Here is a 24,696-nt window from a genome sequence, read left to right as displayed (position 1 = left end):
CTGTCACAACTGTTCCTCTCGGATTGATGTATGTAAGAACGACCGGGTACCCGGTCTGGTGTCTTCCCTACCACGGCCGAACTGCCATTTTTTTGCAAACCCTGACGAAGATCGGTCCACCGATCGAAACTGTCGAAATTAAATACTTGTTCTGTTTACCTTGTAGCACCACTCAAGTTCTTTACGTTTGAAAGGTAGCCTGAAGAAACCGTCTTTGCCTACTACTACTACTCATGGCTACTAAACCTGCTACAGGGAAACAGATCTCATGGAAATTCCCGCATAAGATACCGCACTGTGCCGTCATCGGCGATTCACAGACCAAGTATGTTTTCAGTCACTTTGATCCGCACGAGGACGACGCCCCAGCCTTCGTCTCGCAGTCATGTGCATCGATTGAAGACACGTTGTCACTTTTGGACTTTGTGCCACGCTCCGTGACCACCTTGGTGCTACATGTGGGTACGAACGACCTCACCTCTCAGTCAGGCAGCATGGTCTTCCAGCGGTATAGAAAGCTGCTGGACACAATTCGCAAGCTGCGCCCGGAAATCAAGAAGTTGTTCGCCACCTTGGTGCTGCCGAGAACACCAAACCGCCGCCGAGCGTGTCGCAACAGACGGTACATCGAGCGCTTCAACAAGGAGGCATGTCACTTCAATGCCTTGCTGCGAAATCACTGCCGGCGGACAAGGAACGCCATCTACCTTGACCACGAGTTCCAGTGGCTGCTCCCAGGCAGAGTACTCGCATCTGATGGGGTGCACCCCAGCTTCGAGGGGGTGGCCATCATTGCCAGTCACCTGAGGTGCGTGCTCCTGCGGGGTGGCGGACGGTTGCATGGATCGTGGCGTGATCACACCTCGAATGGTTACGCCGGGCCCATGCGGCGGGGCTCACCATACCATCCGGGCTATGCCCAGGCTGCCCCCTGTGACGGGTCCGACCAACACGCTGCACGTGCCCGGAGCTCAGGCACGACCAGGGGCGCCGGTTGCCGGGAGGGCAGCGGACACCGCGGAGATCGCCCCACCTACGCCGAGGCTGTCGGCTGCGCAGCGCCAACGCCGAGAGATTGACTGGCCAACACTTCAGGTACGGCGCGATCCGGCACTTTTTGGTCCCGCGAGTTCATGACGTTGCGTAAGACAACTGACAAGCGTGTGCGATTTGAGATGCATGCCTCTAATATGAATAAATATTTAGCCTCGGGCGTCGCGCCGAAGGGTCTCCAGGTAAAACACAAGCTGGCAATGGACACCTTTGACGAAAAAGAAAGAGAGCAGTGGAATGCTGTACTACGGGAGGCCTCGCTTGGGCTCACTCGTCTGGTGGCACAACATAGCGTGCGTAGAGCATCGCAGCTTAAAAACGAGGAGCAGCTTCTGTTGTGTCAGTCAAAGCTCACTGAATTGGAAGCGCTGGAACTGGTAAAGTACGAGGGAAGGAAAAATTTCAATATCCAAGAACAACAAAGAAAGAAACGGGAGCGTGACAATATCCCAACGGTCATCAGAGCTGATTCTCAAAGCCAAAACCCTGAATCCGAGGCAACCGATTGTTCTGAAGTAATCAGTGGAAAAAAGCACGAGACAGTGGGCAACACCTCAAATGTCATAAACTTGTCGAGTAGCCCATTGTCGAGTGCGCAACTAAATCTCCTTTCGAAAGGTCTAACTTTTTGTCCGGCGTCAGGAAGGATGAACGAGTTTCAATTGCTTCAAGATTTGGATGACTTCGCGAGAAATTTGCGACTACGGGAGTACTTTTATGATCGAAAAACTACAGAAGGGTGTCTTGACCGGCTACCTGAACTCTCCGAAAAATCATGGACACCTGGCGAGGCACGCGACAAATACTTGGACATGTATATTTGTGCGGTTCAAAAAGACATTATAAAAGAGTACGAGAGGCATCGTCCCATCCGCAGTAACCTCTCAAAAGAGGAAGAGCAGGCACTGCGAACTCTACGTGATGATCAGACAATTGTCATTAAGCCAGCGGACAAGGGTGGTGCAGTGGTGGTACTTGACCGGAATGTTTACATAGCCGAAGGATTCCGTCAACTGGGAAACTCTAAATTTTACAGAGAACTCCCAAGCGACCCTACCGAGAAATTTGAAAGCGAAATAAAGGACGCCCTAACCACTCTGCGCAAGGCAGGGCAGATAACCGATAAGACGCTCAAAGCATTGATACCAAGAAACTCTGGCCCCGGCCGTTTCTACCTACTACCCAAAATCCACAAAATAAACAATCCCGGTCGGCCTATCGTTTCCAGTAATGGAACAGTGACTGAGAAAATATCCAGCTTTATTGACAGTCTCATTAAGGACATCCCATCTTCATTTCCCTCGTACATTAAAGACACAAATCATTTCCTTCGGGAGGTATCAAACCTGACGGTACCGGCGGGGGGTTACTTGGTCACTATGGATGTCGCATCTTTGTACACCAACATACCTCACGCCGAGGGCATAGCATCCGCAGTTTCAGCTTACGCTGACTCCAGCCAATCTAGGCAATTAGATAAAGACACAGTTGAGACTCTTTTAAATCTAGTACTGAAATATAATCACTTTGAGTTCGAGGACAAGCATTATTTGCAAATCAGTGGAACCGCCATGGGAACGAAGATGGCGCCAAATTATGCAAATATCTTTATGGCATCTTTAGAAATACCGTTCCTCGCAAACTCGGCCATAAAACCAATATTTTATAAGCGATTCCTGGATGACATTTTCTTTGTGTGGGCCGACAATGAACAAAGTCTCTTAAACTTCATTTCCAATTTCAATTCTCTGCACCCGTCAATCTGCTTTACGCACAACTTCTCCCAAAATAGTATTCACTTCCTCGACGTCACTCTGTCACTGAGTGGCGGTCGCATTTCCACGTCCCTATACAAAAAGCCGACAGATCGTCAGCAATATCTGCATTTTTATAGTAGCCACCCCCATCACTGCAAAACAGGCATTCCCTACTCCCAGGCCCACAGATACAGAAGAGTCTGTTCCGAATCTGCGCAATTTGAGCGACACGCGGAGGAACTGAAATCTGCTCTCATACGCCAAAAATATCCTCCGAAAATAGTAGACGATGCCATTGAACGCGCCCGCAGCTTAGATCGAGCACAGATAATGGGAGAAAAGGTTAGCAATACTAATACACAATCAGATCCAAACTTGGTCCTCACATACACCGCCGGTGCTCCGCGGGTCAATGCCATTCTCACCCGCCATTTTAATATCATGAAACAGAGCATCCGACTCGCTACTATCTTCAAGCAGCCGCCTCGGGTTGTGTATAGAAGAAACAAAAATTTAAGGGATTTGTTAGTCAGGGCGAGGACACAGAAGTCAAACACGCCCAAGGGCTGTCGACCGTGTGGGAAACCTCGTTGCAAGGTATGCCGTCACATGACAACAGCAGACACGGCTGAAGCATCGAACTCGCCCTTCGTATATAAAATTACCGAAAATCTTGACTGTGATTCCAGTAACGTCGTGTACAAAATTCGATGCGAGGTGTGTAAGCAGGAATATATTGGCCAAACAGAGACCCCTTTTCGCCTGCGGTTTAACAATCACCGCGCGCATGTGAAAAGTCTCCCCAATTTACCCTTCTCCAGGCACGTTCGGCTGCCAGATCACTCCTTTGAACGCGTGAGCGTTGTGCTCTTGCAATCTGGTTTCCAACACACCCGTGCACGCGAGCAGAGAGAATCTTTTTTCATCCATAAATTTGGAACGTACACTAAAGGAATTAATGAGAGTCCGGGGCGGATGACGTGCCTACGGGATATGCCGTGAAAGCGCGTGGGAAACGCGAATACATTCTATGTACTCTAAAATTGAGACGCTGGCTATTCACTGCTTGCTCACCCCTCCGCATGCGCCTCAAGGGGGCGAGTGGAAAACCAATAAATTCAGTTCCCTGGACCCTGCCACTGAAGTGGTCATTCGGAGTGACCTATTGCCCTTCCTGAAATACGCACGTGCTGACTTAGTGTCAGTTGTCTGTTAAACGTTCAAAAATTGGACCACAAGGAGGCTATTTAACTCGACTCCCTAAATCTAAGCCCATGGGCGCACTTGCTTTGCGAATCCCATGCATATATTCTTTTTTGGAACTATTTTTTTCTTTTTCTTTTTTTTTTCGCACCGTAGCTGGACCACAAAGCTGCCGGAACGGGCCGTGCCTTGTATATTTGTACTGTGACACTGTGTTTCTTTCTACAAGTTGCCGCTCTTCTGTCTTCCTTCTGGGCCCCTTCTCTATTGTGCCCCCCGCCACCCGCTCCCGCTACAACGGCAGCCCACGCACTGGAGCTGCGGAGCGACCGTTTTCTCCCTCCTTGCCTCGGGTGCACGGGAACCTAGCTGCCGCTACTTCCCGCCCCCCTCCCTCTCTGTCTTACGTCTCCCTCCTCCTGGGTGCTTTTTTCTTTTTCTTTCCGTTTTCTTTCTCTCTTCCTTTTTCGTTTTTTTTCCTCCTCACACACCTCCTTGCTCTAGATACATGTGACTCCGCCTTCCTCTTGCCCTGCATAGCTGCCAAAGGCCGCTGTAAATCTGCCAAGGCGCCGAAAATCAATCACTGTCACAACTGTTCCTCTCGGATTGATGTATGTAAGAACGACCGGGTACCCGGTCTGGTGTCTTCCCTACCACGGCCGAACTGCCATTTTTTTGAAAACCCTGACGAAGATCGGTCCACCGATCGAAACTGTCGAAATTAAATACTTGTTCTGTTTACCTTGTAGCACCACTCAAGTTCTTTACGTTTGAAAGGTAGCCTGAAGAAACCGTCTTTGCCTACCACACATATATATATATATATATATTATGTGCGTGCGTGTGTGCGTGTGTGTGTGTAAGAGAGAGAGAGAGAGAGAGCCGGAGAGCGCGACTCAATCGTATGCGCGAGCGATGAAGGCGGCACGAATTCCCGCCCTCTCCTGTCGCGCGCGAGGCACAGGGGTGCGGCAAGGGAGGGGAGGCGTCCTTCTCCTGCGGCTGCTGCTAGTCTCCCTCTATCCTCCCCCGTTTATGCTCCCTGCGAGAGTATTGGCGGCGAGGAGTTGCGGAGTCGCCATCTATCGGTAGCGCCTCACTGGCGTAGTATGAGGGATCACGCGGCGCGCTCCTCATAGGTTTTGCTGTCAGCGCTCACTGAAAACACCACGTGCGAGCTCTCCCGGACATTTCTGTAAGTACTTTTGAAACGAGAAATGTTTTTTACTGTCTAAATAGCAATCTTGGGCAAACTGAAATCACAGACTCATTTACAGACGCTATCTCTTTACCGAATGCGTACAGTGAACGCCACTGCGCGCGGTCACCGCGATGGAGACTTCCGAACCAGCTTTCTTGCGTGAAAGGTGGGTAAACGCTGAGAGTAAACAATGTGAAATATGTTCTTATAGTGTTTGTATAACTAATTGGAGCGTAATAGAATGAAGCCTCAATGCAGCGATCGCACAGATTCGCAGCGACCAACTGCACGTGCGCATGCTTGTCCGCGCACTGTTTCGCTTTCGCCGCTTGCGCGCTTTCGCACCGTGTCATGAGCTTTAGGCCGCATAATATGAGCATTTGACAGTATACAAGTAACCATTGTTGCGTGGGCGCTATCAGAGCTGTTCAAAAATAATCTCATTGTAGAGACTTCGACGTCTACGGGGACTGTGATGTGCGGTCGCGACGATTCAATCTTTCTTTTTCTTCTAAATTCTTGGACGTTTCAATATTATTTCTCGAGTTGCGTCGCACTGTATGCTTAATGGTGTTTTCAGCGTGCGATTTCCCGCTGCTTGTTTTTTGTAATCCTGTGCACAGAATTCATAACACAAACATGACCATATGCCATGCTTCTTTTAATGTACTTCTTACCGCTCCCTTTCCACACCAGTGAACTTGCCAGTATCTATAGCATCTACAAGTTCATAGACCAAACTGTCATGACATTAGTCGGGCAGCGGACTCGGGCGAGCGTCTCAGTGCGCGTTTTCCGAACATCGCAGACTCAGCGCCGTAGCATAAATCTTCCTCGCGTCTGTGCTTGCTGCATAGCCAAGTTGTAGCCGATTACTGTTTGCCGGTTTTATGTTTCGCTAGCCAAGCTTCACGCAGCTTCTTGTCCTGCGGCTACGTGTGAATAAGGCTGACACCTGGCTGCGTTGCGTACGTCCGGCACTGCGGCACCGAGCAGTAGCCTACCATGTTGCGCGCCTTCAAAGGCAGGTACTACTAATTTAGTGCTTTCCAGCGTTGTAAAGGAGACACTTGAAGCGGGAAAATCTCGCCACTAAATGTGGACCGCAGCGTACAAGCGAATTTAAACTCTCGTTCTCAGCTCGCTTCGGCGCTCCCGAAGCAGCCGACGCGGCCGCTATGTCCACGTGATCCCTGACAGCACGTCACGCCGACGGTGGCGCCAGCTTTCCCAATGGTGGAGCTCGAGGCCAATATACAGGAGCACTAGCTGCTGCTTACGGCCGGCGCGACCGTTCGGGCGCCGTATCTTGAAAGCGATCTGCGACTTCACCATAGTGCGCGCCCACGCGGGCCTCATTTTCTAAGCGATCTGCGATGTTTGCTGAGTGCGCGTAGCGCCGGTAGCTTCTTACGTGCTGTGCTTTCGACGTATCGTTCGCGTTGAAGCGAGAGATGAACGAAGGTCAATTGGCTCGCTGCTGCTGCATCGCTTGCTGCACTCCAGCGTTTTGACAGCTTGTTTCCACAGCTTCAGGCGAGATGTGTTCATGTTCGTTGGTGCGTGCAAGACACCATGCTTGTTATTTTGCTTAGTATGCATTTGTTTACAACTTTATATGGTCAATGAAACTACTATCGTTACTTAGTATAGCTGCCCACTAATTTGCTATCGCAATCTATGCTTCGCCTTGTAGGCGAAACTGCGACTTTTATTTTTTATCTCCCGCACTATCGCACATCGGAACGCCTTGCTGGAAAATGTTCTTGCGATTGAAGACGTTAAAACAGGTCAATATTTTGTTGAATTACATTCCACTGTATTCTGCCATGTGCACAGCACAAAGCGTTCTCGTTTTTTCGTAACGTCACTGATTGTGAGCACAATGCGTTGGCGGGCTAGTTGGTGCGAATCCATGAATACTTTGTTTAGCGCAAAACGACAGACACAAGAAAGACGACAGGACAAGGCGCTACTCTCAACTGACATCATTTTATTGCGTCACTCCTTTCTATACCGCTCAAACAAGAGGAACATGCGCAGTGAGCATGAGCACCAGGCGGTGGAGCCACCAACATCCGATCCCAAGAGCGCACTCATGCGACAGAGTCCAAAAAACCAAATTCAGCGCTGTACAAGGTTAAGGAAGGCACACTAATGCACTGCGACCCCAATGACTGAATGAAAAATGCTTCCGATAACTCTCGGGCGGTGGTGTCACGGCTCATCTTCAAAATCGTGGTATCACGAAACAGGGGTTTGCACTTGCATGTTTTACAATGCAGAGCCAAATTGGAACCTGTGCCTGTTGGTATGGATCGCTCATGTTCTCTAAGGCGCTCGTTAACACAGCGGCCTGACTGCCCTACATACACTTTGCCACATGACAAGGGAATCTTATAAACCACACCGACGCTGCAATCTACAAACTTCACGTGGTTCTTTTCACAATCATGTTTTTTACTTGTTTTAGAAATACGGTTGCACAACATTGACAGTTTCTGAGGAGCGGAAAACACTACCGGAATTTGGTATCTAGTGGCGACATTCTTTAGATTGTGGGCCACTCTGTGGCAATACGGCACAACTTCAGGCCTCTTCTTTTGTGTGATGCAGTTACTTTTGTGCCGCTTCCCTTTCAGTTTTTGAAGCAAAACCTCCGAGACTGACGTCACCACCACACTTGGGTAACCAGCAGCCTGCAGCCTATTTAACTGTGCAATGAAACTCATGTTCGCAGAGTGATGACAAGATTTCTTTAAGGAAGATTCTAAACACATCAAAGCAATAGCGCGTTTCACAGTCTTTGAGTGCGCAGACGCGTAAGGCAAAAGTTCCTTACGTGCACGTGGCGAGTACATACAACAGGCGTGGCCTGTTTGTAAGGATAGCTGCAAATCTAAAAACTGGAGTTTACCGTCCCTAGATAGCTCATGTGTGAAAGTTAAACCTTTGCCATTGTCATTGAACAGAGTTAAAATATCAGCTACCGTCACGGAGCATTCGTTGTTAGTCTGTTTTATCACAACAAGAAAATCGTCAACATATCTAAAAATTTGAACAGAGTCATTGTTTAAGGCACTCTTAAGAGCGCGGTCGACAAACGATAAAAAAATATTACAAAGAGCAGGCGCCACACATGAACCAATACACACACCATTTTTCTGGATAAAAAGGTTATTTTCGAACTGGATAAAAGTTGCACTTAAGTAAAATTCGAGAACGGACATGAAACTTCCCGAAGACAACCCGGTCGCATTGCGAAAATCTACCTCGCCGCTTTCTTCGATGCACGTCATCACACTGCGAAATAGCTCATCATGTGGTATCGAATAGTAAAGATCTTCGACGTCAACAGAAAAAAATGTCGGCTACTGAATGGTTGTCTTCCAGAAAGGAAACAACATCGAAAGAATCCTTTATGCCATAAGGATCATCAATAGTTAAATGCTTCAACTGTTTTTGCAAAAAGCTGCTAACCAAAACCTGACGATACTGAAAGTAATGCCGTCGTCACGCCGTCATCGTCGTTGTAGCTTTGTCATCTCTACTGGCTACAGTCTTGCACGTTTGGCCGGTACCGCACATAGCGCACACAAACACCGTACATAGTGCGAACCGAGGCGGCCCGCGGTTCCTTCGTTCCTTCGGTCCACTGCAGCGAAAGGCGCACGATTTGCGGGTCGGCGACCGTGTTGCAGGTTTGCTTGACGCCCGGCAACTTGCAGGCGAGCGGCGACCTGCTGCCGAGTCGCTACGTCGAAGGTCCGAGAATTTTGGGCCCGGCTCCATTGTGTCTCTTAGCAGCCATTTGCGACATGGTGAGCTTCAGGAATGTGCGCGGTAAAGTTCGCAGCGTGCGCCGCGAACACGCCAAGGCGTTCTGCTGCACGCTGGCATGTCTCTCGCCGGACCAAAACGAGATTCGCGCGCCGCCGTCGTTACCTTTCTGCGCCGCTTAGCGCAGCAGCTTTCTTAGTTAGTGCCATCACAAGCGAAGCAGTAGGCGGCGTTTAAGCAGTGCTGATGCATGTTAAAGCAGCACTCTGTAGGCGACGAGGCATCACAGGCTAATCAGACGCGAAAGACAAACCATGTGGGGAAACTGCGTCATCACCTCAGCAGGCCTACACCGCCTACATCAGGCTACACCACGTTGGAGCCTCCCAGTGTTGCCAACTCAGTGTGCGGTATTATCCCTAGATTGCGAAAGAAATCCCTAAAGTTGTTTGCAGTGACGACGCTGTGCTTCACGGGGCCGCAGACCTTAGTGTGCGCTTCTGTTCACATCTTCATATGTTGTGTTGAATGATAAAGTAAATTGTTTTCTTTCTTTTTTTTACTCGGCTCACCTTGCTAGGCGCCGCCCGTTCCATAAGTTGCCATTTACTTTGGTGATGCGTCTACTGTATGCAGAGCTCTTAACACCATAACGCATGAGCTGCTGTGAAAGTAGAAATATTGTAGACTGCAAAGCTTGCATTCTCGAGCGCGCATAGATAAAGCTGGCCAAACTTTAGAAGTTTCGCTTTTAACTGCCATGCATGCGCAGCAACTGTGATACCCAGCGGCGATAATTCTAAGCCCTCTTTCGCAGAGAAAAGCAAAGGGTTTCCAAAACGAAGCATAGGCAGAAGCGCTGAACGCCCTTTTTGGTCAAAAATGAAACACTATGTTACTACAGCCACCTCAATTATAGGGCAGCCGGAAGACTTGCCCCCTGCAGCCGTCAAAAGATGAACGACACCCGCTCTCCCCTCACCTATTACAATGCCAGAATTAAAAGAAGTCGTGAATGACTACAGCCTCGCTAGTGCTGGCGACCGCCACTCCGTGTGCGCTGCTCCACGCCCACTCGTAGTGCTAGAGAGTTAAGAAGCGGCCGGTTCAAGTAACCTTGCTAATGTCTGGGTGGGTACTTATGAGTATGCATGCGGCGTAAGTGGCGAGATAACTGCGTCTTTAAAAAACCCCTAGGTACTTCGAGAAATCCATAAACATGCCCGTGAACCACGATATCTAAGGCTAAGTCCCTATATAGACTTTGGCATCACTGGGGTCTCCGCTGCGCTGACACTAGCTGAGATTACCGAAGCACTCACTTTAAGCGCTCTAGTGTCATGGTGCTTCGCTTCGCCGCTCCTAGAGGGCGGCACCATCCCTGTCAAAAGAGCATATTTTACGCGTTATCGCGTCACATTAGTTACTTACAGGAAGTTGATCGTGGACCCTGACATGAAACACTTTCGTGTTAATAAAGGCCGGGCTCGTGTACACCTGAAGTGAACAACGTCGCAGACATCATTATTCCAGAGCGCTTTTCGCGCTTGCACGTACTATTGCCGACGTCGACGCTTATGCCGTTACAAGGCCCTGACATTCCATGCAGTCGATACTTGCGCAATATTTCGTCTCTTTGATTTCGCTGCACTTTCTGTACTAGTTCGGAGTGTGCAGCGCTTATGTCCTCGACTTTATAGTGCAACACGCGCCGCGTGCACCGCGCTCTTCGATTCCACTTCGTGAAAGGCAAGCTGTGCACGAGTTCACAGTTACCCTTGCACTCGCCACTTCGCACGTACATACAGGTATCGTGCAAGCTCCCGGTAGCAGACTATATAGGGCTCGGCTAGCTTTATAATGACTCGCCGACGTAAATATCCCCCGCTTTGGTTACAACAGTTCCTAAGAACGTGAAGTACAAGTCCGATGCCTGAATGGTTGCCAGGCCACTATAGTAGAGTCATGTGACGTGTTAAATTGCTTTTGGCCGATAAATAATTTGGAACGCGTTCTCTGACGGAAAGACAGCATCTACGTCTGTAGAGGATCCGATTCCGGCGGCGCCGCCGTGAACGTGTGCACAACGAGCGGATGTTTATGTTTGCGGTGCCGGCCTCCTCGGCCTGGAAGGCACGTACAGTTTCACCGCCGCTCGGCTGCTCGTCGGTTTCACTCGTTCTCTTCTCTCTGCGGACGCATTTCGCGCCCCTAAGGCCTGGTTACCCGGACGTAGAAGCACACGCGATGTCAGACGAAACGAACACTGCAGCGTTCAGCAACAACGCCCCGGCTCCTCAGCCCCAGTCAACAGTGACAGCCAACATCCCTGCCCCCATCGCTTCCATGAACGCCATTTCCAATGCACAGCTGCGGCTGCCGCCGTTTTGGCCGAAGAATCCCGCCGTGTGGTTCTTGCAAGTAGAAGCCCTCTTCGATCTTCAAAAAATCACATCGCAACGTGTGATGTACCTGCACGTCGTCTCAGTACTTTCCTCCGAGGTAGCTGATGATTTCGACGACGTCATGAGAGCCCCACATACGGCCGCACCCTACGGCCACAGTGGTCACACGCAAAACCGTGTCGGATAGAAGCCGCTTACAGCAACTACGCGGACGAACTTGGCGATCGCCGACCGTCGCAGCTATTACATCGGATGCGGCAGCTACTCGGGGACCGTACCAAAGACTCCGAGAGTCCACTATTGCGTGAGCTATTTCTGCAACGCTTGCCTCAGACACTTGTCGTGGTTTTGGCAGCTGCAGATGACATGCCTCTTGACAAACTGGCAGAGCTCGCAGACTGCATCAACGATCTCCGGCGCAAGCTCCGCGGTGTCCTCGACCACTGTCACATCAGACCTCGAGGCCCGGCAATCTCGCCCACCTCGAGGAGAAAATAGACCGGCTGATGGACACCATGGCAGCAATGCAGATGGACACGCCTCGTCGCTCTCCCTTGGCTAGAGGTGGCTCACGTTCGCGTTCCCATTCCCGCCCAAGACACACTTCCGACGGCTTCTGCTAGTACCACACCAGGTTCGGAGCCAGTTCTGTCAAATGTCGACAGCCTTGTCGCTGGCAGGGGAACATGGGAGCGAGTCACTAATGACGGCGCGTGACTAAACTGCGACGCAAAGCCGCCTATTCTACATCACAGACAGGATCGCAGGCCATCGCTTTCTTGTGGACACTGGTGCAGAGGTGAACGTCATTCCTGCATCCCGCCTCGACCGACACCGTTGTTCGAAGACAATGCCTTTGCAAGCTGTGAATACATCCACAATCGCAACATATGGCCAATGCCTCCTCACCATTGGCCTGGGCCTGCGTCGCATATTTCGGTGAATTTTCATCCTCGCGCTTCATCCTCGCGCTTCGCCATACAAGGTGTGGACTTTCTTGCCCATTTCGCTTTGAACGTGAATCTCCGCACCCGTCAATGTGGACTGTACGACCAGCCTCTCCGAGCAACGCATCTTTGCACCGTTGTCCGCCTCTACTTAAGCAGCTCCGCATTCGCCATCATGAGAATTTACCTCTATCCTAAGTGAATTTCCTGAACTTACCAAACCTAGCAACCTGGAACTTGCGGTGCGACACATTGTGACGCACCACATCGTCACCACGGGTCCTCCAGAGTCCTGCAAGCCACGACGTCTTGCTGGAGACAGCCTCGCCATAGCTCGCAGAGAATTTGACCACATGCTGCAGTTAGGCATAATCCGCCCATCGTCAAGCAGCTGGTCATCTGCCCTGCACATGGTGCCCAAGCGTGACCCTGGAGATAGGCGCCCTTGTGGAGACAATCGTGCATTATCTGCATGCTGTTATCGCTTCCGCACATTCACGACTTTGCTACCACTCTTGCTGGAACAACCATCTTTAGCAAGATTGCCCTAGTCAAGGCATATCATCAAATTTCTGTTGAACCAGCAGAGATACCGAAGACGGCCATCACAACACCTTTCGACCTATTCGAGTACGTCCACATGCCTTTCGGGTAATGGAATGCAGGCCAAACTTTTCAACGCTTCATCAATGAAGTCATACGTGGTCTGCACTTCGTCGTCGCCTATCTTGATGATCTGCTGGTGGCAAGTTCTTCACCAGAGCAGCACGCTGACCATCTGCGGTTGCTGTTTTCGGGATTGCAGGAACATGGCTTGACTATAAATACAGCCAAATGTGTCTTTGGTGTTTACAACGTCGAATTTCGTGGACACCTTCTCACACCTGAGGTAATCAAGCCATAGGGCAGCAAGGTTCAAGCTCTGTGGGATTTTCCACGCCCAAGATCGCTTCGCAAACTTCGCGAATTTCTCTTGCTTCTGGTCTTCCAACGTCGGTTCCTGCCTAATATAGCACGCATCATTCTACCTCTGACCGACATGCTGAAGGCTCCAAAGGCACCATCTGCGGTCTCGGAGTGGGCATTCGAAGCAGACGCCGCCTTCAAAGAAGCCAAGAATGCCCTGGCACACGCCACCCTCCTAGTGCATACCCTAAACGACGCCCCCATGCGGCTCATCACCGTGGCCTCCTCTAGTGCCGTTGGTGCAGTACTGCAGCAATACCAGTATAATTTGTGGTGTCCACTCGGTTTCTTTTCGCAGAAGATGAAGCCGGCAGAAACTCGATACAGCACTTTAGACCGCGAACTCCTGGCTGTCTACCTTGACATTCGCCACTTTCGCCACCTTCTCGAAAGCACCGTGTTCCACGTACTGACGGAACACAAGCCACTGACATTCACTTTCCGTGGAAACCACAGCACACACACGTCCCGGCAAATTCGGCACCTGCATTTCATCTCCGAATTCACAGTTGACATCTGGTACATCGAAGGACCTGTTAATGCGGCTGCCGACGCCCTGTCACGTGTCGACGCGTCTTCCACTGCTGCTGTGGACTTCGGGATCATCGCAGAAGCACAACATTCCGAAAACGAGCTGCGTGACCTGCGTGCAGGGTCCACATCTTTCTCGTTTTCTGAGGTGCCACTGCCGTTCTCCTCCAGTACGATCGCCTGCGACATGTCAACAGGCTGTGCCCGTCCATTTGTGCCTTCCTCGCCCCGTTGTAAATTTTTTGGCAAGCTACATGACTCGCGCCATCCAGATGTTCGTAACACTCAGCGCCTTATCACCTCCCGTTATGTGTGGCCTGGTGTTGGGCTGCTGAGCACAAGTTCGCTAGATCGAATCCCGGCCACGGCGGCCGCATAGCGATGGGGGCGAAATGCGAAAACACCCGTGTGCTTAGATTTAGGTGCACGTTAAAGAACCCCAGGTGGTCGAAATTTCCGGAGCCCTTCACTACGGCGTGCCTCATAATCAGAAAGTGGTTTTGGCACGTAAAACCCCATAATTTAACTTTCTTTATGTGTGGCCCGGCATCACCGCAGATGTGCGCCGCTGGGCTCGAGAATGTCAGCGCTGCCACCGTGCAAAAGCGACCCGCCACACCAAGTCACCACTTCAAATATTCCGGCCGCCTGTCTCTCGCTTTGACCCAGCGTATCGCATGGTATACGCTACATCCTCACCTGCGTGGACCGCTACACGTGCGGGCCTGTAGAGGATCCGATTCCGGCGCCGGCGCCGTGAACGTCTGCACAACGAGATGTTTATGTTTGCGGCGCCGGCCTCCTCGCAATAAAGGCTCAGTTTCACCGCCGCTCGGCTGCTCGTCGGTTGCACTCAAAGTTCGTTCTCTTCTCTCCGCGCGCGACTGTCAATAGCAGATGCATTCCGCGCCCCTATAAGTCCACCATTCCGTTCTCACTGCGGAGTACAATCCCAATAGCAATTATTGCGAGAACGAAAAAGAAGGCCCCTCTGGTGGTGCTCTCAAGTTTGATGAAATGGTTCACGACAGGTCTGCGCTAAATTCATGGGATGTGCTGCCAGATTGCAGAAGCGTGTCCAGCGTAGTTGAAAGCAAAACATTTTTCCAACCGCGACGAGCCACACCAAATAAAAAAAAACGTGACCAACAGCAGACGTAGAACCCGCAGCGCGCAATGGCATGTCACAAGAACAGAAGCTACACAACACCCTGAGCCAAAAGCGCGAAATTCGCCGAGCAGTAATCATGGCACGTACTTTTGTGTTGGTTATTGAAATAAACGTGCAGCGCTACTGCAGACGAACTTTCTGAATTTGCACTGCACTCTGCTGCTCCCACACTGTACCGCAACGAAACTGGCGCTGAAAGTGCAGCGAAATCGAATAGACCTATTGAGAAAATTGGGGAGGCTGTATATACGCCCACCTGCGTGATCCTCGTAATGTAGTATATTTCAAATAAAAAAATCAAATAAATAGAAATACAAGAGGAAGGCAGGGCTTCTCATCGACTTGTCTTCGTCGATCTTTCGTACTGTTCACTAGCTATTATGCTAACGTCCTCTCTATCTCTTTTCTGATTAACAGGCAGTGAGGAGATCTTCCTTGCATTCGGGGATCGACAGCGGCAGTAGCAGACTGTACCCTTGGAAGTTCCCGAATCGATACACCGACGCAAATGAAGACAGCGCTCCTGAAACCTTGCAGCCGAAGCGACGACCGCAGTTACAATGGTCGACCGTTTACCATTGAACTCAAATGAGCCCCACTTTCGAGTTCCAATGTCGTCCAGTCCAGACGGGCCGTCCCCGGTGTCCACTTGTCAAAAGTGTCAGCGATCGCCTTCGAGCTGTGCTATTCGCGGCTTATCAAAGCCGGCAACTACAACGACGACTACCGGTGCAACACACGACGTCGACGTCACCATCCACTCCGAAAGTGGAAAAAGCAACACTGAAAGCCGAATTAACGAGATGAGTGTCGAGCACCCTTCGTTTAGGTGTGGCAGGACTGACTTCTCTATCGACGGATTGCTTTCGTCTTGCGGAGGAAGACACGGTGTTGGTTCGAATTCGCTTTCTACAACGAATTTGAGTTCGAATGCCGGCACGAGTTTCGATTGCTGGGTGACGCGCGCACCGGGAGATGTGAAGTTGGAAGCAGGCCGTGAGCTCTTCGCGAGAATCCCGCAGTCCCCGGCCGCTGAGTCTTCCAAAAACTGTGGCCCGGACCTGGGTGAGGTGGCCAACTTCGAGTGGCTCCAGTGCAGCCGCTACAAACCTCCCAAGCTTCCGAGTGAGTGAGAATTTGTTATATTTAGCAACGTTATGCGTTCTAACAACAGCGATAGATTGAGTGAAAGCTACATACAACCTCACGTACTTCCCTTAATGTACTCGTGGTCGCTTGGCGCAAGATGATAAGAGTCCAAAATGTTGTTGGCGTTCCCACCGCTTTTCCTGCAAAGGAGGCGTGTCTGATGAGACTGTGCACGCGTCGTGACTAGCTTTTTATGTATATTCGCGAACGTGCACGAGCACTACACTCTGGAATCTACCGTTAGACCCGTATAAAAGTTTGGCAGTTTCAAAGGACATGCTTCCTTGACAGCATGAGAGCTTCCTTCTAAATTACTACAAGGAACTGTGGCGTCGCGATCGTTCAGCTTGCATGTGAATGATGGTTAGCGCATGAATTTATATTATTTTCGTGCTTGTGGCTTGAGATGTCCTCGTGGCTTTTTTACTATGTGCTTTATCTGCCTTTATTGGGGCCAACAATCGAAGCGCTCCTATTTTTCTAAATTCAGAAGGCAAAAAAGGCTTGTTAGACTTTGTTATAAATTATCAGTTTGCCAAGCCGCAAGGCCGTATAAAGCCATAAGGATTACGTTTAGGCAAATCTGTGTACTAATATAGCGTAGTACTAACAGTAAGGACGAAGAAGTGCGCCGTGTGTAGTAAAGGACCGAAGAAAGGCGTCGTGACTTTTTGTACTCAGCGGCATAGTTTTTCGGCAATCACAGATGTGGCGGCACCTGTGTCAATAAGGGCAAGCACAGAGACACATTTCAACAGCGACATCAATAACGTTGGACGGCGAAAGAAGAGGGCTTAAGCTTGTTTCACATCATGCGATTTTCGTCGCACCGGAAGTGCGATTTCCGTCGTTGGCGATGAAAATCGCAGTCGCAGTGCCGACCCCCCGATTTGCGGCTGCGACCGACCGGTTCTTCGGACAGTAGCACCTTCGCACAGATCGCTGCGATTTTCCGTCGAAATTGCGCGGAGAGCTGTCGTGGAGCTATTTCGCCGGTTTGTTTTGGAAAATGGCGTCCCGTACGACAAGTGCAATGCGCGGAGACGTGGATTGTCGAATTTGGTACGTACGTGAAGGGAGAATAAACAACTTGTACCGAAGGTCACATTCTTCCATTTCTACGCGTTCGGTGAGACGCTACGCAGCAAATGAAGTGCAGTTTCACGTTTGCTTCGTACACCTTTGCGAGTTGCCACGAGACGACATGGCCTTTTGGGGTCATCACAATTTTCTTTTGTTGAATAGCATACAAAAATCGCGCGTACGGAGCAGCTGAAATAATTTCAATCTCGGCAAGGGCAAATGACAAAACAGCAAAGTGCCAGACGTTTAAACGTTGTGCTGAACGCGGTACCTTTCAGTTGCATTTTCTTGTCGGTTTTCAGGCGTGAATTTCCCGATGCATCTTGAAAGGTTATCTTACCTGACTTGTTAACTTTGACAGTGCAAAAGTGTAGGCTATCGTAATGAATTTTCTACGATAGCATTAAAACCGTGGCGTGAATAAACAGCGTCGTAGCGTCGTTAATTTGTTTTCTAATATTGCAGGCACGTTAATTGCACATCTTCTCTGCAGAAACCAACAAACATTGAATATGTTGCGGGCTTTGTATCCTTACTGCACCTGCAGTAGCATTTGCTTTGAAAGGTAATTGACTCTACAGCTAGTAATTAAGTAAATTATTTGCTTTCGATAGTGGCACAATGACAACGTACCCTCCTGCACCGTCATGTAAAACTCGTGCGACAATGTGAAAAGCAGGCAAACAGCCTGTTCTTGTGGGGATAAAACAGTACAAAACGACACGTTAAAGAAAAGTAAATCACAACTGTGCAGTGAAGTTAGCCAGTTGCATCCCTTCCTGTGAAACTTTGAATCGTTTAAGTACAAGCAGTTCTTGCACGTTCACAGCTGATCAAGTGTGCAGAAACATTGATGCCTTACATGTTTCTAAAAGGCAGAGAGGTCGGCCTGAGCTATAACTTGCTCTGGCCTGCTACTCTACACTGGGCAAAAGGGACCGGGAGGGAAAGGGCTGATGAATGATGATGATGGTATAAGGAAGAGATGCGTATATACATATTCACAGAGTTGTAGCATCTCTAAAGCCATGCGTCCAGCCCAGTAGCTTGGAGAAAAGCTATAGTGGCACTTGTTATCAGGGCTGCGCTGTTTGCATTAGGCCAAGGACCTAAAAGAAACTCGTCTGATAGCGGCCTCTCGTGGATCTTTGCAACGGAAGAGATCAGTTGCTTTCGTTCTTGCGCGTACGCGGGATACACGCAAAATATATGATAATGTGTTTCTGGCACCTCACAGTATTCACAGTTTGGGCTAGTCTCACTGCCACCTATCATATGTCTATAACGGTTGGTGAATGCGACACCAAGGTGAATCCGGTGCCCCATGCTCGTTTGGCTTCTTTTGAGCTTGTGAGGCATACGAAATTTCATTTCTTTACCCCATTTGTGTACTAGCTGGTGTCGTCGATCATGTTGGTTCCAGTGTTCCAACGTACGGTTGCGTATTACGCGACGTAGTAGGTCATTTGTGTCTGTTCGCACCTGCCGTGGTTGCTCAGTGGCTATGGTGTTGGGCTGCTGAGCACGAGGTCGCGGGATCGAATCCCGGCCACGGCGGCCGCATTTCGATGGGGGCGAAATGCGAAAACACCCGTGTGCTTAGATTTAGGTGCACGTTAAAGAACCCCGGGTGGTCAAAATTTCCGGAGTCCTCCACTACGGCGTGCCTCATAATCAGAAAGTGGTTTTGGCACGTAAAACCCCAAATATTATTATTATTATGTGTCTGTTCGCAAGAACGGAATGCGTACTTCAGAAGCAGTATGTAAAGCAGTTTTCGCTTCAGCGTCTGCCTGTTCGTTTCCTATCATGCCACAGTGTGAAGGTATCCACTGAAAGGTGACACTGCGTCCATTTCTAGTTGCGTGGTCGAGATGTTCTGTAATTCCTATAGCTCCGGAATAATACGGGCCCCGTCTGAGGACACAGTCAATCGTTTTAAGAGCTGGCTTGCAATCGCAGAATATCGTCCGTGCGTGAGGAGGCTCCTCAGAGAGAAATCGAAGTGCCTCCCGGATAGCTACAACTTCTGCGGCAGTTGATGTTGATCCATGGTCCAATTTAAACCACCGAGCGATGAACATATGTGGAATGACGAAGGCTGCAGTGGAGGCATATGGTGTGACAGAGCCATCGGTATACACGTGTACAGTATCTCCGTAGTCTGCCGAAATGTGCAACAGGGTATGTTGCCTGAGACCAATAGGTGTAACGGATCACTTTATAGTAATTCTAGGGATCTGCAATGTAACGAAAGGTTTAGGCAGAACCCACGGGGTTATTCTCGGAATACAAGCGGGTGAAAATCTTGACGGTAGAACACTCTGATGACGTGATATAGCCCTTGAAGAGCTGGAACCTGGGTGGGTAGCAGGGAGCGATGACAGCTAGAGGATGATGCCTGTGTCGGTTCAACGCGCGAAGGTACATACGAAGAGACTCGCAAAGCAGGTATACCCCAATAGGACAAGCACAAGCTTCCGCCATTGTTTCATTGGTTGACGTGCATCGTGGGAGGCCCAAACATGTGCGCAGTGTTTGAGCTTGAATGCTCTCCGACGTGCGCACAGAGCTAAGTCCCATGCTTGAGAGCGCCTGTAAGCTGTACCTTATATACCCTACGAATAGTGCTTGGTACAATTGGAGTCATGGCGACTCCCACGGGCCCCATCTTGTTTCTGCAACAACGCGAAGGACGTGAACAAAACTCTTCAGCGTTGACTTTAGTGCGGCGACGTGTCTTGACCAAGATGATCCCCGGTCTATGACAAAGCCAAGGAATCTGTGGTGTGTAACCATAAGTATCGCTACTCCGTTAACGATTATCGGATACCTGGTCATTCGTTTTCGCGTGAATGCAATCACAGGACATTTTTCTGTTGAGAGCTAGAGGCCTTGACGTCGCAGATACTTAGCTGTGGTTGTCACTGCACGTTGAAGCCTAGCACGCATTTGTGGACGGGTGGCTCCAGATGCCCATATGCATATGTCGCCCGCATATGTGCTAATCTTCACCGTGTTAGGAAGTTTAGATGCAAGGCCAATCAATGCAACACTGGAAGGAATTGGACTGAGAACTACCCCTTGTGGAACACCTCGATGGATATTGTAGTGTCCGGTGTTTCTATCACTTGTCGACATATACACCGTGCGGCCACTGAGGTAGCTAACAATCCTTGGATATCGCCGGCCACCGACGTTTAAATCTTCCAGTGCATCAAGGATTGCATAACGGAGTACATTGTCGTATGCACCCTTAATGTCCAGAAAAATAGCTCCAACTAACCGACGGCGACTTCTTTCCTGTTCAACAGTGGAGACCAAGTCGATAACAGCGTCAATGGAAGAACGGCCTCTTCTAAATCCGTGCATAAAATCATGAAAGCGATTATTCTAACCTTTTCAAAGCTGGAAACAATTCCAGCCTTGACAAGACCATTCTTTCCATTACTTTTCCGACGCAACTGGCTAAGGCGATTGGTGTGTAGGAGGAAAGCTCGTTAGGTGACTTCTCCGGTTTAAGCAGCGCTACTACGCGACTGCGTTTCCAACTACCTGGATCATTTCCTGTCTCTCACCTCGTGTTTTAAAAAGATAGAAGAAGACGTCGTGATTTTGTGCCAAGATGGCAGAGTGCAGCATACGTGATTCCGTCTGGTCCTGGTGCTGATGAGCGTCGAGAAACCGAAATTGCAGCGTCAAGCTCTTGCATCGTATACGGTACTTGGAGTTGACGGGGGCGCGATGGTGACAAAGGATGAAGCCACTGCATTAGATGCGTCCACAATGAGTTTACAGTAGTCCTCTGCTACCTCCAATTCGGTCCGGCATTGATGTAGAGCCACCGCACGGAATGGGTGTCTTTGTTGTGGAGTTGCCTGGAGACTTCGTATGACCCGTCAGATCTTAGATAGAGGCTGTCTTGGATCTAAAGATCCAAAGAATGTCCTCCAACGCTGTCTGTCCAGCTTGTACAGATGTCGTAGAACATGTCGCTGAGCTCGGCGACTGTTCGAAAGATCTGGCGATGACTTTGTTCTTCTGTATCGCCGTTCCGCACGGCGACGGATTGCACGAAAGGCCTCATATTGTATGTCGACCGATGATCTGTGCGTCCGTAGGCTAACTTCTCTGGTTGTGTCCTGCAGGGTGGATGCAATGATGTCCTTTATTTCGAATGGAGATGTCATACTTTGACAGGCGGTGTTGACAGAGGTCTTAAATAAAGTCCAGTCTGTTTGACGAATGCAACGTGAGGCTGAACGGCGAAACCAGCTAAAGTGAACGTAAGTTCGGAGGTGGTCACTACCATGAGACTCTAGATCCGTCGACCAGCTTGCTGAAGACAAGGCTCCTTGATACAAATGTTAGGTCAAGATAACTGCTGTAGGACGTGCCACGAATAAATGTAGGAGACCCGTCTTTGAGCACAGTTAGTCCCTGACTACACATGAAGTCGGCCAAATGTTTGCCACGATAATTGATCAAAGTGCTACCCCACAGGGGATGGTGTGCGTAAAAGTCACCAATCACAATATGAGGACCTTGAGATGCTTGCAGCAGAAACATCAGGCGCGAGCAATCGATCCTCGCTCTTGGGTAGATGTATCCTCCAATCACTGTAAATGTGCGACATCTGTGTTTTATGGTAAGGCATACGTAATCATTAGTAGTATGCGATGGGACGTAATGTCTGAAATACACTAGATCGTGACGTATACCAACTAACACTTTGCTTGAGGTGTGATCGTTACGAGACCATGTCTGGACATATCCAGAAATACGGAAAGAAGAATCCATATTAGGTTCACAGATAACGATAACTGGAAATTGGTACTTAAATACCCGCTGTCGGAAGTGCGACAAACTACCACGTTGACCTCGAGCATTACAGTGCATAACAAGCGATTGACGCACCCTTTCTCCAAACGTCTTCGCCATACTTGTTTAGTGAAGAACCACTAGAAGTGGTTCCAACACTTCAAGTTGTTGCACGGCAGCCTTGGCAGCCCGGGTATTCAGTACGAAAAGAAAACTGCGCATGGAGCCCATCAAATTTTTCAACATACTTGCGACGTCAATGTCATCCATCTTTTCATTCTCGTCAGTGCGTGTAGAAGCGGTGCATAAGGGCGTTCCCGCAGGCCTTGATGGTAACGAAGGCCACTGAGTCTCCGATGTGTTTGGGGCCGGTGATGAGTCGCCTTGTACTTTCGTAGAATACAAAGGCCTTGAGGCACGTGCTCAGACGAGGAGGGGGTGGAAGCTGCACTTGAGCTGTCGATACTTCTACGCGAGGAAGGATGCGGTCCCGTTGATGTCGGTGTCATGAACGGCGTCTGCGGTGGCGGATAGCCTTTGCCGCTTCGCTGTGTGTGGAATGATATCTACCGGTTCTGTACAGGAGCCGAGGAACCAGGCGGACTACCGGCAAGGCGGAAACTAAAACGATCTTTATTCCCATTCCCCAAGGCCCCTATATATAAGGTCTTTTCAGATTGTAGCGCCACCTTATATGCACAGGTGGCGATTTCTACATCCCTCCTTTTCACCTCTTATGTGAAAGAGCCCTACATGTCCAACCGTCGGGGTGGTCTCACTATACAACCGCTGCGAGTCTGTGTCACCGTTTCCTGCGGCGTTACTTCTGGCAGCGTTGGATTTTCTTGAGGTGCTGCAGGCTGCATGATCTCGGGAGGGACAGGCAGAGACGCTGCCAGTTGGGCTGGGATGCCTTCCGATGAATGACGCGCCAGGTGTCGACGATTACGCTGAAGGACGCCTCTGGGGGTCTGAACAAGGTAGGACCGCGGACGCTGAGCCGGCGAGAGTACTTCACCATTGCAGCGTGTGTCAGTGACCCACACATAGTCTGTAGGACTCAGAGGTGCCAATTGGCTTGAAGCATGACGGCGATTGTAGTTCATCGCTTGCCGTGCCTTGTTCCACGAGTCCTTTTCCCTGAAACTTATGTGGCATGGTAACGACGGCATTAGTTGTTCCGGTAGTTTCGGGAGAAGAGTTTGTAATTTCCTTCCCGTCAGGGCTTGAGCCGGGGAAATGCCGTTGGGGCCTGTCATGTCACGGCACGGCAGTAAGGAAAGGTAGGGATCAGGACCTTTGAAGAGCAAGTCTTTCACTGTGCGCACCATGCGCTCTGCCTCGCCATTGCTCTTGGTGTACCTCGGGCCACTGGTCTCGTGACGGAAGCCGTATGACCGCGCAAACTCGGCGAACTCGTTGGACACAAACTGCGGTCCGTTGTCGGTCCGGACGATGTCAGGTATGCCAAAGCGGGCAATACAGCTCTTGATCGCCGAGATGACTGCTGGTGTCGTGGTGGACCTACGGAGACTACTTCAGGAAACCTGGAATAATAATCAACAATCTGGACGTAATCGCGACCTCTAAGTTGAAACAGATCGATGCCAAGGTGCTGCCATGGTCTGTCGGGTGTCACCGTGGACAACATAGGCTAAGAACGCTGAAATAGAGCTTCGGCGCATATGGCACATTGGGTCACCATATGCTCAACATGCACGTTACAGTTAGGTCGCCAAACATACTCCCTGGCCCGTTCTTGGCAGCGGCGCACTGCCTGATGACCTTCGTGTAACAGGGTGAGAATGTCCTGATGCAAGGCTGAAGGAATGACAAGTCGTCGGTCCAGCAGAAGGATGCCGTCGTATATGCTCAATATGTCTCTCTCCTTCCAAAATGGAGCGATCTGCAGTGGCATGTTGTTTTTGTGTGGCCATCATTTCGTGCAAACTTCATGACCGCAGAGCAGGCTCCATCTTTGGCTTGGTGTATGCGGACATCTAGCCGTCTTGCTACAAGAGGCGGTAATTCCTTGAACACTTCACTGACAAACAACTCCAGGGTGTCTACCATGCGAGTAGCTGGCAAATCAGAGGGAGCTCGTGACAAAGTGTCCGCCGTAGCTAAGTGCTTTCCAGGAACATATTTCAGCACCTACTGATATCGCATCAGTTTTATTCGCATTCGTTGTATGCGAGGCGGCACGAGTTCTAGGTCCTTCTTACCCAAAAGGGTGACCAGAGGAAGGTGATGTCTCTCTACCTCGAAGATTAGGCCGCAAAGTAACTGGTCGTACCGTGAAATGGCCCAAGTCACCGCGAGACCTTCCTTTTCTGTTTGACTATAACGTGCTTCCGTCGGAGTAAGCGCCCTTGAAGCATACGCTACAGCCCGTCGAGTACCTTCAGGCTGGTCCTGTAGCAGTACAGCTACCAGACCGTAGGAGCTGGCATCCGCGGAAACTACAGTGGGGTAGGAAGAATCGTATTTCGCAATGCATGTGTCGGAGCTCAACAGCAACTTGAGGCGTGAGAAGGCCTTTTCTTGACTGGAACCCAAAGTGCAGGCGCTGTTCTTCTTTAGGAGGGAATGAATGGGCTCCGTAACGACGGATAAGTGGGGTATG

This window comes from Dermacentor albipictus, chromosome 7 (genome assembly GCF_038994185.2).
Source record: "Dermacentor albipictus isolate Rhodes 1998 colony chromosome 7, USDA_Dalb.pri_finalv2, whole genome shotgun sequence".
In the NCBI taxonomy this organism is placed as follows: domain Eukaryota; kingdom Metazoa; phylum Arthropoda; class Arachnida; order Ixodida; family Ixodidae; genus Dermacentor; species Dermacentor albipictus.
This window is presented reverse-complemented; position numbering follows the sequence as displayed.